Source organism: Nerophis ophidion, linkage group LG06 (genome assembly GCF_033978795.1).
Source record: "Nerophis ophidion isolate RoL-2023_Sa linkage group LG06, RoL_Noph_v1.0, whole genome shotgun sequence".
NCBI classification, from domain to species: Eukaryota; Metazoa; Chordata; class Actinopteri; order Syngnathiformes; family Syngnathidae; genus Nerophis; species Nerophis ophidion.
In genome coordinates, this window is record NC_084616.1 from 36,022,369 (window position 1) to 36,040,034 (window position 17,666).

At 41.6% G+C, this 17,666-nt stretch overlaps 1 pseudogene; it reads left to right on the plus strand.

Moving 5' to 3' along the window:
* The first annotated feature begins 5,012 nt into the window (after nucleotides 1-5,012).
* Nucleotides 5,013-17,666, plus strand: part of LOC133554633 (AMP deaminase 2-like) — a 53,466-nt pseudogene continuing 40,812 nt past the window's right edge.

Genomic DNA, 17,666 nt, shown 5'->3' on the forward strand with positions numbered 1-17,666 from the left:
TGCAGACAGATTATGTTGAGGGACAAGTGAAAAAAAGTCAGAGTGGGAAATTTAATTCAAGGAAATAATTCCTGTTTTTCACTACGTGTGTCTGATAGACAAATTCCTTTGTGAAGAAGTTCAAAATTAAAAATGTGTTTGATTTCAGGTATTGGGTCCCTGCTGTTATATATCCTTGTTATAAAAAAAAAAACTGTTTCCTAATAGGTAGTCATTCTATACATGTTTACCTCGCATATTTTTTTATTCTTGATTTCACAAGCCAGAGCTATATTTCCATTAAAGGCCTACTGAAATTAGATGTTCTTATTTAAACAGGGATAGCAGGTCAATTCTATGTGTCATACTTGATCCTTTCGTGATAATGCCATATTTTTGCTGAAAGGATTTAGTAGAGAACATCGACGATAAAGTTCGCAACTTTTGGTCGCTAATAAAAAAGCCTTGCCTGTACCGGAAGTAGCAGACGATGTGCGCGTGATGTCACGGGTTGTGGAGCTCCTCACATCCTCACATTGTTTACAATCATGGCCACCAGCAACGAGAGCGATTCTGACCGAGAAAGCAACGATTTCCCCATTAATTTGAGCGAGGATGAAAGATTCGTGGATGAGGAAAGTTAGAGTGAAGGACTAGAAAAAAAAGAAGAAAAAAAAGGCAAGGGCAGTGGGAGCGATTCAGATGTTATTTGACACATTTACTAGGATAATTCTGGAAAATCCCTTATCTGATTATTGTGTTACTAGTGTTTTAGTGAGATTATATGGTACCTGAAAGTCGGAGGGGTGTGGCCACGGGTGTGGTGACCGGCAATGTCTCTGAGGGAAGCCACGTTTCTCGACGAGGCGAAGGCAGCCGTTAGGGCCAGGCTGAGCTTTTTTCCCCCCTCCTCCGTGGTGGAAGCATCCCACGTTCGGGGGCGGCTGGTCGGAGGAGGCAAGAGAGTCCACAGCTGCCTCTTTGACAGGTGCACGAGGCACGACGCAAGCTATTCGCTCATGTCTATGGTAAGAGCCGACTTATTACCACAATTTTCTCACCGAAACCTGCCGTTTGACACGTGGTAGGGAACCATGTTCGCTTGACAGCTCTATTCCATAGTAAAGCTTCACCGTCATCTTTCAGGAATGGAAACAAGGAAACACCGGCTGTTTGTGTTGCTAAAGGCAGCCGCAATACACCGCTCCCCACCTACATATTTCTTCTTTGACGTCTCCATTATTAATTGAACAAATTGCAAAAGATTCAGCAACACAGATGTCCAGAATACTGTGTAATTATGCGATTAAAGCAGACGACTTATAGCTGGGATCGGGGCTGGAACATCATCTCCGCTACAATCCGTGACGTCACGCGCAAGCGTCATCATACCGCGACATTTTCAACAGGATACTTTGCGCGAAATTTAAAATTGCAATTAGGTAAACTAAAAAGCCCCTATTGGCATGTGTTGCAATGTTAATATTTCATCATTGATACAATACGAAGTTCCTGCAGTCCTAGGTTCAAATCCAGGCTGGGGATCTTTCTGTGTGGAGTTTGCATGTTCTCCCCGTGAATGCGTGGGTTCCCTCCGGGTACTCCGGCTTCCTCCCACTTCCAAAAACATTCACCTGGGGATAGTTTGATTGGCAACACTAAAATGGTCCCTATTGTGTGAATGTGAGTGTGAATGTTGTCTGTCTATCTGTGTTGGCCCTGCGATGAGGTGGCGACTTGTCCAGGGTGTACCCCGCCTTCCACCCGATTGTAGCTGAGATAGGCGCCAGCGCCCCCCGCGACCCCAAAAGGGAATAAGCGGTAGAAAATGGATGGATGGATGGATGTATAAACTATCAGACAGCGTGGTCAGTAGTAGTGGGTTTCAGTAGGCCTTTAAACTGAGGTCATTGAGCAAGCCATGACAGTGTCGGTTCTCTCTTTGTACCACAAGAGGGTGCTAGCCACTTCCTGCATGCTGCTGCTGATATTTATCATTGCGGTTGTCCTTTCACACACTGTATGGCGTATTTATTCATACATGTATATTTGTTTTCTACATACAATGCTGACTGATGTTGTTTATATCTGCACATATATTATTGTTAGTATTGTAAATGTGGAGTTTATATATGCATACATACTACTTATTTAATTATTTACAATTGCAATGTGTTAGACAGGTGCACTGCTACTTGCAAAACACGTCAAATAAACCACAATTAAAACAAATAAAATGGAATCAATAAAAAAATAAGGCCAAACTAATCAGCAAGAATAATTAAAAAAAACTAAAAAATATATATATTTATCAAATAATTTGATTGTCATTGTTGAGCTCAGTTTCAGTTTATTTCGAAAATGCATACAATACAATGTGATGCATCACTCATTTCCAGTTGTTTCATTACAGCACGTCCAAAAAGGAGTAGGAAGAAGCTCATCTTATTTAATCCTACCCCTTTTCATACTAAAGCCATTTTATCCTATTACCTTGTTGTCTGTAACAGAACAGTGAATAAATAATAATAAATGATATGCCGTATTAGGTAAACAATTATTAAATACATAATAATATTTTTGTAAACAAAAAAAGTGTTCAAGATTTGTGTCATAATTCTTGTTCTGTGTACTTTGTGAACACTTGTATTTTGAACAGTCTGAATCATATTGGTACTTTGTTAGTACATTCCATAATTTAATTCCACATACGGATGTGCTAAAGGTTTTAAGTGTTGTACGGCCCCGGGCAAACAAATGTTTTAAATTGGATTTTCCTCTAAGACTATATTTCTTCTCTTTTTTTGAGAATAATTGTTGTACATTCTGTTGTTGATTATAGATAATAACCATGTGGAATTTTACCCAAGTAGGAATCACTTGTATAGTTTTATATATAGTTCATTTGAAAGTGTTTGTCATGATGCAGACATTTATGACATATATTTCGCATGAGATTTAATAGAGACATTAATATGATGTGTTTCTAGAGCATGATTGTGTGACGTACATCTTGCTGAGTATTAATTAGAGTGTTGACAAAATGAACACTTCTTCATGCTCCCTAAAATACAAAAAAGTCCAGACATGATTCTCAATCTATCCATCCATCTCAAATAAATAATTTTACACTTCCAAGTTCAAAGCTGAATAACATCTTAAAATATTTACAGGTGACATTTTATCCGCCTGCGATGAGGTGGTGACTTGTCCAGGGTGTAACCCAACCTTCTGCCCGATTGTAGCTGAGATATAGGCTCAGCGCCCCCTGCGACTTTCTAAGGGAATAAGCGGTAAGAAATGGATGGATGGATGGATTTTATTCAACAGGAGGGGCGTGCGGTAGAAAAATTGATGGATGGATAGATATCAGGGCCACACACCCTCGCAACGCACGCACACACACCCACACACACACACACACACACACACACACACACACACACACACACACACACACACACACACACACACACACACACATTGTTTTATTTCTTACCTTCTTGAGACCTCGAAAAATGGCTCCCTCTTTAGGACCACCCTTTTAGATGTATAAAGATTTGTATTTACAACATTACTAATAAATATATACATCCATTTCCTACCACTTCTCCTTTTGGGTTGTGGGGGGTGCTGGAGCCTATCTTGGCTGAATTCGGGCGGAAGGCGGGGTACACCCTGGATAAGTCGCCACCTCATCGCAGATAATAAATACATACTATGCCAATATAATAAAGGTAAGCTTTAGTAATTTGATTTAGTTTTTGGGGTTTTTTTTTGTAATTTTTTTTACTCTTCATTATTTATTTATTAAAGTATGTCTCTACATACACATTTTTTTGGGGGGGGAATAAATGTTGGGGGCGCATTTCAATTTCTTTCACACACTTTATATTACATATATGGGCCAGAGGGGGAGCCCTTCCTTTTTTTACACACACTTGTTATTTCATATGTTTTCCAGAGGGGGAGCACTTTTAAAACCGACACACAGTCAATTGAAAAATCCCTCCTTTTTGGGACGACAATAATTTTGCTAGATTTCCCACCATGGGTAAAAATGAGATCTCTATTTTTTTTTTTGTAATGTGCTTGAAGGCCGATGACAAATGAGACACGGAACACTTTTGGCAACCCAGCTGTAGAGGCTAACTGTTAATGGCTACTATAGTCTTAGTACCATAGTGTATTTGTTCATCCTGTGTCACATATGGGACACGGGTTGTCATACGTCAGCACCGGAAGTCGTAAAATCAGCTTTTCACCTGGGGGGGGGGGGATGAATAGGGAAGTCCTTCTTTAGCTGCCATCTTGTTTTATCATACAGTATATTGCTGCCTTTGCACCTGTCGATGTTAACTTTATATGCACATTAAATCAACAAAAAAATCCTGACTTTGGAGCAATGTTCACAGACTGTAGTATTTGGCTCTCTGTTAGATGCAATGTTTTTCCGTATTGGGACCATGATTTGGGTCCTAACTTGTTCACACGGTCCTCATAAGGAAGCTACTTTACCTTGTTGATGTCTCAAAAAGGTAAAAATACGAGAAACACACACACGCACGTTGGTTACCATGGCAACAGCCCAACTAGGAGAAGTGCGGTGCTGAGTTTGTGGACCATTTGTATTCTCTATGTGTGTGAGTGCATGTGCGTGTTTGTGTGTGTGTTTGTGCCGGGGTGGGGAGACGATAACCACGCCCCTCTGCTACACCCGCAGCCTTCCATCAATGCTGCTGCTCCAACCCCAAAATCTTCCAAGAGGGCGGGACTAGTTTCCTCTGCAGAGGGATGCTCTCCACCAACCAATTTGGAATCTCTACTCCCAGGCACGTACACACACACACACACACACACACACACATGCACACGCACTCTAAAGCTGACTGCAACCGAAGCCCCCGAGCACTCAGCATCTGTGCAGCATCTCGCTCCTTTCCTCTCCTCGCTCTCCCTCCATCGGTGCTGACAAGCTACGCAGCTCTGACTCATTCGCTTCTCCCTTTCCCCCCCTCTCACACCGCTGAAGCACAGACGCTGGCAGGATGGCCTCCAACGTGCCTTCCGGGACCACCAAAGGCAAGCCGCTCTCCCCCTTCAGGAAGCGGGAAGCCTGCAGTACACACCCAGCACAGGTGAGTGGCAGACGTGGGGTTAATGGAGTGTGTTGGGGATGCATTAGTTAGTTTGTTGTGTGGTTGAGGCAGCGTGACGATAAAGCACCTTTGAATATTTGACGCAATGCCAACCTGTTGATTGGCTGTTCTCTGATGGACATTGTGACATGTAGTGCAGCGCCAGGCCAATGAGACTGCAGCTCCATTTTATTTTCATTCTAAACTTTGCCGATGCTATTTCTTAGCACGGCAACTTGGATCTTGTCTTAGATTTCATAAAAAACTAGGGCCTCAACTTACGAGACTAATTGGTTCTGTGATGGAGCTCTTACTCAAAAAATCAACGTCTCCCATTGAAATAAATTGTCTTTTTCTTGCCCAGGTGTGGGATCTGAGCTAAGGATGTCGTTGTGGCTTGTGCAGCCCTTTGAGACAGTTGTGATTAAGGGCTGTATAAATAAATTTTCTTTGATTGATTGATTAAAATTAATTAAAAACTAACTTCTCGATAAGAAACATTATATGTAAAAAATACAATAGAATGTACTACTAACAACTACAGTAATGTACTAATTATGTGCAATATTTACCGGGAAGAGCACACTTCTACAATATCTTCTACCGGCTGCTACTCTGTCAAACACACCATCAGCAGCTTTTACATATTTTCATGGATAATTGTCCGCCATTTAAATATCATTCTAACTTCCTTGGCTGGGCTTGGATTCATTCTGCTTCAGTGTGGCGCAGACTAGCTGTGAAACACTGAAATTGGTTCGTTGTTACATTTGCTACACATTGGCTTTCAACTTAAAACATAACAATTAACGGATAGCTCAAACAGTTGTGATCAAAATTATTCAACCCCCACACAATTTTGGTGTTTTAGCAAGTTTGACATTTATTCCGTATTTTGTTTATACTCATATCAAATAAAGATGCATTTAATAGACAAATGCAACTTGAATTACAACATTATATTTTGTAACATACCACACAGTGTCATTTCTCTTAATATCTCATTGACAAAGTGATTCAACCCCCTTGAAGATCATAACTCTTAAGAACAGAATTTGAATAAGGTATTTTCAATCAGGTGTTGAAAACACCTGTAGATGTGATTAGAACCATAACGAGCAACAATTAAACTGATTGAAAAAGACTGTGACGCTCAGCTTCTTGTAGATGGTCAATGGTGTATTTGCAACATGGTGAAGTCCAGGGAGTGGTCAAAGAAGTCAAGAGAGGAGGTAATTTCTCTTCATAAGAAAGGATATGGATATAAGAAAATAGCAAAGACATTACACATTCCAAGAGACACAGTTGGGAGCATAATTAACAAGTTTAAAGCTAAAGGCACAGTGGAAACACTACCTGGGCGTGGTAGAAAGAGGATGCTGTGTGTGTATTTGAAGCTTACAGTGGTGAAAAACCCCCGGGTAACAGCTGAGGAACTACAACAGGACATTGCAGGGGGGGAACGCAGGTTTCGTCCCAGACAATAAGGCGCGCACTACGAGATGAAGGCCTCCATGCCAGAACTCCCAGGCGCACCCCACTTCTGACTACTAGGCACAAGAAAAATAGACTCCAGTATGGCAAAAATCATCTGGACAAACCCCAAAGGTTTTGGGAAACTGTTCTATGGAGTGATGAGACAAAACTGAAACTCTTTGGGCCTATGAATCAACGTTATGTCTGGAGGAGAAAAAAATGAAGCTTACAAAGTGAAGAACACCATGCCTACTGTTAAGCATGGTGGGGAGTCAATCATGCTCTGGGGCTGTTTCTCTGCCTCAGGTACCGGGAATCTCCAGCGCCTTCAAGGCATTATGAATTCTATTTCCTACCAGGATAAATTAGCTGCAAATGTCATGAAGTCAGTGACAAAGCTGAGGCTTGGGAGACGTTGGACCTTCCAACAGGACAACGATCCTAACCATACCTCCAAATCAACATCAGAGTGGTTGCAGAAGAAGGGCTGGAAGACTCTGGAGTAGCCTTCACAGTCGCCAGACCTAAATCCTATAGAAAACCTGTGGTGGGACTTGAAGAAGGCAGTTGCAGCACGCAAGCCCAAGAATATGAATGAACTGGAGGCCTTTGCCCAAGAGGAATGGGCTAAAATACCTGTAGATCGTTGCAAGAAGCTTGTGTCCGGTTATGTATCACGTTTGAAGGATGTAATTACTGCCAAAGGGTGTTCTACTAAATACTAAAGATGCATGTAACTAGGAGGTTGAATAATTTTGTCAATGAGATATTAAGAAAAATTTCCTTTTTTGGTATTTTCTAAATTACAGTGTTACAATTTAAGTTGCATTTGTCTATTTGACACATCTTTATTTGATATGACTGAAAAAATGCGGAATAAATGTGCAACTTGCTAAAACACCAAAATTGTGTGGGGGTTGAATAATTTTGATCACAACTGTATTTCCAAAACACTCTTAAATTGGTGTATTCTTAAGTTGAGTCACTGTATTAAAGAATGCTTTTGTCACACCTGCACACATACGTGCTCGCACACACACACACACACATTCTTGTATTTGTTACCTTCTTGAGACCACTGAAAAATGTCTACCTCTGTAAGACCACCCTTTGTAGATATACAAAGATTTGTATTTACAACATTAATAATATATACATACTATGCAAATATAAAAAAGTAAACTTTTAGAGGGTTTTTTTTTAGAGTGGGGGTGTTTTGTTTGTAATTGGTTTTTAATCCTCATTATTTTCTTCAAGTTATAAGAGTATGTCTCTATATACATATTTTTATTTATTTTTTTATTTTTTAAATAATTTTGGCCAAAGGTAGCGCATTTCAATTTCTTACACACACATGTTATTAAATATGTTGACCATATGGGGGGCACTCCCGATTTTTACACACACATGTTATTACACATGTTGGCCGAAGGGGCGCATTTCAATTTCTTACACACACTTGTTATTTCATATGTTGACCAGAGGCAGAGCACTTTTAAAAGCGACACACAGTCAATTTGAAAAATCCCTCCTTTTTGGGGCCACCCTAATTGTGATGGATTCCACCACCAGGGGTGCAAATGAGACATTCTCTATTAGATGCAATGGTTTTCCGTATTGGGACCATGATTTATGTCCTAACTTGTTTACTGGTCCTAATATGGAAGCTACTTTTCCTTGTTGATTTCTCAAGAAATGTAGAAATAGGAGAACACACACACACACACACACACACACACACACACACACACACACACACACACACAGTGGGATAGAGCATAGCAAAGAGACAGCACTTTTAGCACATTTTCTTCTTCATATTTTTCTTTTCTTTTGCGTTTGCTGTCATTTAAATTATGATGCCAAACTGCACCATAGTTCACATGCAGGTGGACCAAATCTGCGGTCCACTTGATTGGTGCCCACCCGGGTCTGAATGATGGAGTTGCCATTTGACCAAACAAGCCGTGCGAGCAGAGCAAATGTACCAGAGCTCCTTTGAAGCGTGAACGCCACCCTAAAGGCGTATTTCTTCATGCCTCTTTTACCTCCACAATGTTGTTATTCGTATGATTTTATAAATTATATAAATAGTCACAGCAGCTCGTTTGACTTACATTAGCATGGTAACTAATTAAATGACCATAGTAACTAATTTGATGACAATAGTAACTGGTATATAATCCATAGTTGCAGATTCCAACCATTGAAATATTTTACATAGTTGAAGACTTCCAGTCATTAGAAAACATCACTGCACATCATACAGTAGTTGCAGCTACACTTTCCATCTTAAAGATCTAAAAAAATTATTTGGGGATGTCCGGCGGGCTAGATTGAAAAACTCCCGGGCCCTAATTTGCCCAGATCCGCTTTATATACTCAAAGTAAATAAGCTATATGTAATGCAGCAGCAATTCAGATTGGGATACTTGAATGTTTAGGATTGTAATTGTTGAAGTTTTTTTTTCATTTTATTGTTTTATAATTCCTTCACGCGGTGAATGTGTAATTAAAGGACACGGCCTACCTGTGTTTATAGAATCATGTAATCGTGTCAGTCACACGGAGTTGAAGCGAAGCAGTGTCCACATTTATAGCTCATAATCACCACGCTTTGTGCACGCAGCGTGGCAGCAGGTGGTTTGGGGGGAGTGGTGGTGCGATATTTAGTACTCTTGCTGTGAAAAAAAGGTAGTTTTCAAATTTTGTAAGCCACCCACTCAACAGTTTGCCTCCTCCGTGTGAGTGCTCTGTTCCACTTTGTTCAACTGCTTCAATCGGCTGAATGAGCGTTGTCGGGCTTAAAAGGAAATAGAAACCTTCACCGAACATAATGATTTATGACTTTTATATGTTTGTTTGCTGTATAGTTGCTGCTTGACTAACATGTGCCACGGTTATTTACATGATCAAAGCCAAATAAGATAAAACTTGAGGGCATTTAATGTTTGTGCCCCAGGAAGTCTGCCCAGAGATTTTCGGGAGGGACACTGAAATTCGTGAGTTTCCCGGGAAAATCAGGAGGGCTGGCAAGTATGGTCTGGAGACTGGTTAGGCCACTCCAGGACCTTGAGATGATCCGAACGGAGCGACTCCTTAGTTGCCCTGGCTGTGTGTTTTGGGTAGTTGTCATGCTGGAAGACCCTTCCCTGACCCATCTTTAACTCTCTTACTGAGGGAAGGAGATTGTTGGCCAAGATCTCGCGATACATGGCACCCACCACCATACATCCTCCCCACAATACGATGCAATCGTCCAGTCCCCAAAAAAGTAAGTTGCCCAATCCGTGCTTCACAGTAGGGATGGTGTTCTTTGAATTGTACTCATCCTTCCTCTTCTTCCAAACACTTCGGGTGGAATTTAGACCAAAAAAGCTCTATTTTCTGGCAAACTTCGACGGCCCTTGACATGCGCTGGCTTGAGCAAAGGGGACCTTGAGGTGGCTGCAGGATTTGAATTCATGACGGCGTAATGTGTTACTGATCAATTTCTTTGAGACTGTTGTCCCGGTTCTCTTCAGGTTATTGACCAGGTCCTGGGTGGATCCCTCACCATTCTCATGATCATTGATAACCATCTTGCATGGAGCCCTGACCCCAGAGCCCCAAAACGAGGGAGATTTCTAATAATTGCGGCAACAGTTGTTGCCTTCTCACCGAGCTACTTGCCCATCCCAGCCTTGTGCAGGTCTACACTTTTATCTCTGGTGTCCTTACACAGCTCTCTAGTCTTGGCCATTGTGGAGAGGTTGAAGTCTGTTTGAGTGTGTGGACAGGTGTCTCTATGCAGGTAACGATTTCAAACATGTGCAGTGAATACAGTTAATGAATGGAGAGCAGAAGGATTTCAGAAAGTAACACTTAACAGGTGAACTTCTTACTTTTTGGTAGGTGATCAAATACTTATGTCATGCAATAAAATGCAAAATAATAATTTAAAAGTCATGTTCATGGGATTTTCTGGATTTTTGTTTAAGATTTTGTCACTCACCTTATATGTACAATAAAGATTACCGACTTCTACATGCTTTGTAAGTACAGTATGAAAACTTGTAAAATCAGGAGTGTATGAAATACTTACTCCCCTTTTGTAGTTGACAAGCAAGTCAAGCATTCGTAGGACAGAGCTGCAGCGCGATCGCCTCCTTTCTCACAGCTACTTCTGCGAAACTGCCAGTTTGCACCTCCTTCTAAAGTACCAAAATATAGACGCAAAACAGCTCCCTCAGAACAGTTTTAGTCTTGATAAAGCACACTGCATAAGCTAAATGATTTATATATGGATTGTCTTTCCCCTAACCCATTTGTTGGTGTTCTGATGAGCTGTATACAATCTGCATATTCATGAAAACAGACTAGCATAAAGGATTGCACTCACTTAGGGGATGCCATCCTCTTTGCACGGGTTTAATAGTTCAGCTTTGCGTGTGCTATTAAACTTGCACGTGTTTTAATTAGGGTTGTCAAAGTCAATGCGATAATAAAGCATTAGGCTCTGGCGCGAATTTTTGGGACGCTAATTGCGCACCCGTTTTTTTCCCGTTTGACCCTCGGGCCATTCCGTAGCGTGAGAAAATGTAGATGTGTTCACTGGCTACCGATGAGCCACAAGTGGGAAAATAACGAGCAGAAAGTGCCAAAAAAAAGAAAATACATTATGGCAACACCCAGTCCAAAGCCACCGCATGTCAATTTCCCAACAAGACAAGACGATTTTTTTTATTACACGATTGCCGTGAAACGTCATCACTGGAGCAACTGTCAATGTGCACATTTTAGTCCACATTGTTGACATAAAATGGAATTTTTCAGTCTAACTGCTTTTGTAAGATGGCATAAAACCTCAACAGAAAGGAAAGACTGTAAGCATGAAGTCGAGAGTCACTTCTTTATATTTTTTATTATTGTCGCGTCGTCAAAACATTTCAAGACTCTTCTTCTCAAACCAATCACACACTTTCGGCTTCTTAATATTAACGCTATGCTTCACATCTGGTGACTACAGTAACAACATTTTAAATTGTCTTATATTACAATTATACTTTCTCAAAAATGTTTTGTAATATAATCTGTGATATTTCAACCAACATAAATGTTATCCAATTAAGGAATATAGAGAGGGTCAATTTCTGGCAGATTTAAATAAAGTGTATGTATTTTTTATAACGTCTTGGTTGATAGTACTCGATTACAAAATGGTAAGAAGGCAGAATATTAGACTTTATTAAGAAATAGAGAAGGTTGAGACATTATCGTGCAGATATTGTCACGTCTATGGGATCATGTTTTGTTTTGGTCATGTTTGGTTTTGTTTTTTGGACATTCAGTTCTTGTTCCTGCACTCCCTTGTTTGTTTTATTACCATAGCAACTCATTAGTTTTCACCGTGTCCTCATGTCACGCCCCTGTCCTCATGTCTCACGCCTGTTTGCACTCAATTTAGTTATTATTTAAACCGGAAGTTGCCAGGAAGTCAGCCTGGCTACTTTATACCTCAACTGCCTCCAAGCCAGGCCATGCTGCTTAATCATTCTGTCCATGCCACGTAAAATTTTGGTTTGTTTAAATGCCACAGTTATTGTCTTTTGTTCTTTTGTCCATAGTCATGCCTTTGAGCTAGTTTTTGTTTTCAGTAGTGAAGTTTGTTCTCCGCCACTCTGCGCGCTTTTTGTTTGCCTTTTGTTGGTTATAGTGTTTAAGATTAAATATGTACTTACATTCACGTCTCGCTCGTGCCAACTTTCCTTTCCATTGGCAGAACAATCCAAACCCCAAAGTCCACTGTCTGACAGAAAGTCGCCAGCTACAAACCAGTTTTTCCGCAAGAGGGTTGGACGAGACTTCTTGGGCGGTCCTGCGCGCGATGGAGGAAGAGACGCTGCGTTATTTCTCCGGGGAGCGCAGAGATTTGATGTGGGGACCTAATGGCAAGCTAGTTCCCATTAGCTCCATTTAGTCCGAGGATGGCACTACGTCACCGCAGTTCCGGAAGCGCCGCTACAGGCAAAGGACGTCTGGGAAGGCTTCTCCGAGGAGACAGGACGCGTCGCTCCCAATGGCTCCTCCCCATCCGGGCGTAAAAAGGCTGCATACTGTCCCGGTTCCCCAGGACAATGTCACCCCACCGTCAGCTGATGACATCACATCTCAGGAAAAAAAAAATTCTGTCAATAATTTTGCTTTTGATCACCCGCCTCTAGCAGAAGATTCTAGCCCAATAACTATAAAAAAATATTACCAGAACATGATTTTGAACATTAGATCTAATCAGTCACAGCCATCCAAATTTCATGCCCGACCCCCAAGACTCAAGCCACGCCCATGTCACGACATTTTTCTTTTTTTCACCCACTCAAGCCCAAGCGAAAACAAAAACACTTTTTGGACCGTTTAAAGGGGAGGATTCAACCCCCCTCCTTACCTCCCTCCACCCACCCCAAAAGACAGTTCCAGACTGCGGGAAGCGCGTCTGGTATCCGCTCCTTGAGGGGGGGGCTAGGGCTGGGAGCGGTTCAGGTGGGGTCGCTCAGCGTCATGCCAAGCCACGGCCTCTAGCACGACCACCACAACCAGTTCTTCGGCCTGCCAAGTCACCAAATCCACGGCTAGCACCAAGTCCACGGCTAGCACCAAATCCAAGTCCACGCTTGCACCAAGTCCACGGCTAGCACCATGTCCATGGGTAGCACCAAATCCAGGTCCACGGCTAGCACCAAGTCCAAGTCCACGGCTAGCACAAAGTCCAAGGCTAGCACCAAGTCCACGGCTAGCACAAAGTCCAAAAACACGGCTAGCACCAAGTCTACGGCTAGCACCAAGTCCACGGCTAGCACCAAGTCCAAGTCCATGGCTAGCACCAAGTCCACGCCAAGCTCCAGTGCCTGCACCACGCCGGGCTCCAGTGCCTGCACCACGCCGGGCCCCAGTGCCTGCACCACAACAGGTACCATTGCCTGCACCACGGCAAGCTCCAGTGCTGCCAGTAGCAGCACCACGCCGCCAGTAGCAGCTCCACGCCGCCAAGCTCCAGCGCCGCTAGTAGCAGCTCCACGCCAAGACCTGCCACCTGACGCACCATGCCAAGCTTCTCCGCCTGACACGATGACGACGTGTCCGCCTCCTCGTCGGCCACGGATGTGGTTACTACGTGGTCGTCCGCCACGCCATGGGCGCCGACCTCCTCGTTGTTCACGGATGTGGCCGTTACCTGGTCGTCCACCACGCCAGGTGCGCCGACCTTCTTGTCAACCACGGATGTAGCCCTTCCCAGGTCACCCACCTCGTCAGGTACAGCGGGCCTCTACGCGTCGCCGGCACCTAACTCTGCCCCGGTGGATACGGGGACACGTGGTCTGGCGACCCACCGCCATGACCCCCTACCGCCCTCCCATGATTCTTGATCATAATTTTTTTTTTCGGCCTCTGGGAGCTGTCCTTAACGGGGGGGCTCTGTCACGTCTATGGGATCATGTTTTGTTTTGGTCATGTTTGTTTTCTTTTTTTGGACATTCAGTTCTTGTTCCTGCACTTCCTTGTTTGTCTTATTACCAAAGCACTCATTAGTTTTCAGCTTGTCCTCACGTCAAGCCCCTGTCATCATGTCTCACACCTGTTTGCACTCATCATAGCTATTATTTATACCGGAAGTTTCCAGGAAGTCAGCCTAGCGACTTTATACCTCAACTGCCTTCATGTCAAGCCATGATGCTTAATCATTCTGTCCATGCCACGTACGTTTTTGGTTTGTTTAAATGCCACCGTTAGTGTCTTTTGTTCTTTTGTCCATAGTCATGCCTTTGTGCTAGGTTTTGTTTTCAGTAGTCAGGTTTGTTCTCCGCCACTGTGCACGCCTTTTGTTTGCCTTTTGTTTGCCTTTTGTTAGTTATAATGTTTAAGAATAAATATGTACTCACATTCACGTTTCGCTCGTGCCAACTTTCCTTTGGATCGGAAGAACAATCCAAACCCCAAAGTCCACGGTCTGACAGATATATGAACACCATTACCTTGTACAACATGCTATATACAGAATATCAGAAGCATTTATTCAGGTACAAATATCACAAATTATGTTACTAAACATATTTGACAATAAAACCATGATCGCAACAATCCACATTTTGTGTTATTAATGCGTGAAACTGGTATCTAAACAAGGAAGTGTAGCTCCTCTCCTTTGATTGCAAGTGCTCCTGCAGCAGGAATGCACAATTTGAATTCCTACCAAATACACCAACACACAGCAGATATTCTTTAATTGGCATTAAACGTTTGTATATGTCATTCTAGTGTTGAGCTGTATAAAAAGCATAATGTTTAAAAACATTTGATTAAAGCAAATCAAATGTCCAGTCATGGCATTAAAAACTTGAAAATTATATGATAAGGGTACAGTAATTAATAGAGGTGTCCAATAATGGCTTTTTTCCCGATATCCGATATTCCGATATTGTCCAACTCTTAATTACCGATACTGATATCAATCAATGCCGATATATACAGTCGTAGAATTAATACATTATTATGCCTAATTTTGTTGTGATGCCCCGCTGGATGCATTAAACAATGTAACAAGGTTTTCCAAAATAAATCAACTCAAGTTATGGAAAAAAATGCCAACATGGCACTGCCATATTCATTATTGAAGTCACAAAGTGCGTTATTTTTTGTAACATGCCTCAAAACAGCAGCTTGGAATTTGGGAGGAAGCTGAGGTGGGCGGGGTTGGGGGGCGGGGTTGAGGTGGGAGGGGGTGAAGGGGGTAGCGGGGGTGTATATTGTAGCGTCGCGGAAGAGTTAGTTCTGCAGGGGGTGCTGGGTATATGTTCTGTTGTGTTTATGTTGTGTTACAGTGCCAATGTTCTCCTGAAATCTGTTTTTCATTCTTGTTTGGTGTGGGTTCACAGTGTAACATTGTTAAAGTTGTTTATACGGCCACCGTCAGTGTGACCTGTATGGCTGTTGACCAAGTATGCCGTGCATTCACTTGCGTGCGTGAAAAAGCTGTAGATATTATGTGACTGGGCCGGCACGCAAAGGCAATGCCTTTAAGCTTAATTGGCGCTCTGTACTGAGTTAACTATCAACAAAATGCTATTTATCATGATTTAGTATTTTAATCATTTGACAGCTCTCATTTTAATACACACAAACCTCTAGTACAGTGGTTCTCAAATGGGGGTACTTGAAGATATGCCAAGGGGTACGTGAGATTTTTTTTAAATATTCTAAAAAAAATAGCAACAATTCCAAAATCCTTTATAAACATATTTATTGAATAATACTTCAACAAAATATGAACGTAAGTTCATAAACAGTGAAAAATAAATGCAACAATGCAATATTCAGTGTTGACAGCTAGATTTTTTGTGGACATGTTCCATAAATATTGATGTTAAAGATTTCTTTTATTGTGAAGAAATGTTTGGAATTAAGTTCATGAATCTAGATGGATCTCTATTAAAATCCCCAAAGAAGGCACTTTAAGTTGATGATTACTTCTATGTGTAGAAATCTTTATTTATAATTGAATCACTTGTTTATTTTTCAACAAGTTTTTAGTTATTTTTATATCTATATTTCCAAATAGTTCAAGAAAGACCACTACAAATGAGCAATATTTTGCACTGTTATACAATTTAATAAATCAGAAACTGATGACATAGTGCTGTATTTTACTTCTTTATCTCTTTTTTTCAACCAAAAATGCTTCACTCTGATTAGGGGGTACTTGAATTAAAAAAAAATGTTCACAGGGGGTACATCACTGAAAAAAGGTTGAGAACCACTGCTCTAGTAGATCAGGCACTTCATCTCTTGAAAGTGTTAAGAAAGGATCCTGGATCAAATGCGTAAAGACAATGCTATCTAATGAGAAGCAATAAGTAATCAGTACCAAGTTGATGCAATTTGACAGTGAAAATATATGTTGATCGAGTTTAATGATTGATCTTTGATATTTTTGCTCTTTGCTGACATTTTGTTCCTGCCTCCCTTGCTTGTCATCATGTCCATGACGTGATGAACTGTGGCCACATCACATCCGCAGAATGAGACAAGGAAACCATAATCTGTCACACCCTTCTGAGGTGGCAGAATCTGCTCGATTAATGACTCATTTTAGTGATTAATAATTGATCGGGGCTTCAGTCTCCCCCCATCAGCAGTCGGCCAACACGCCTTTGTGTGATAATCTTCAGTCATTTATCAGCATGTTTGGTCTGTGTGTGTCATTTGCACCGGTCAACCAACACCTGGCCTGCCGAGCCCTATGGACTTGTGCCCTGTGTAGGTGGAATCAGCCATTAGGGCAAACACAGGCACTTGCCTGGGGCCCCACAACATCCATGGGCCCCAAAACATTACATAAAAAGTTATTTCTCATTCAACAACACATAGCCACCGTCAAGAGCGTTCTTTTTACCACCAGTCATACACTGCCAGCCTACATGATAACAGCGCTATGTGTGACATCCAGTCCAACTTTGCTAACACAAAAAGATCTCGGAAAAACGGACTACATTTTAACAAAAATCTTGACATGTAAAAATAAGCGGTAGAAAATGGATGGATGGATGTTCCTATTACTTACAGTAAAAGTGTTGGGATCAGTGATACTCCTTGTGCGGTTCGTCGAGCTTTAATATTCAGCTCGTTTGGTAATTTCTTACAACATGATAAATTACCATATTTTTGTGATGTGGCCCCAATGACTAAGTTTACTTTTGGCCTTCAAATGACTAAATACGCCCCTGGGCGTAACCATTATTTGTCATACCGGTGTGTCTGTGATAGTACAGACCAGTTGTTGCTGGGAACACATCCTGTCGACCTGCAGAGAGAAACAGTTTTTTTCAGGTACAGTGTTTGATTTAGGATTTCTTTCTATCCATGAAATGAATAAAACACATAATTAGTAACTTTTCGTCATTTATTTGGTCAGCGATGTGAAATAACTTCACTAAAAGTTTTTTTTTAGTGTTACTCATTTTTGCTGGGATTTTGTAACCATCAGAATTTTACAGAATTGTTGCAGTTCTCAAAGCACTATATGGAATTAAAAAGCTAGAT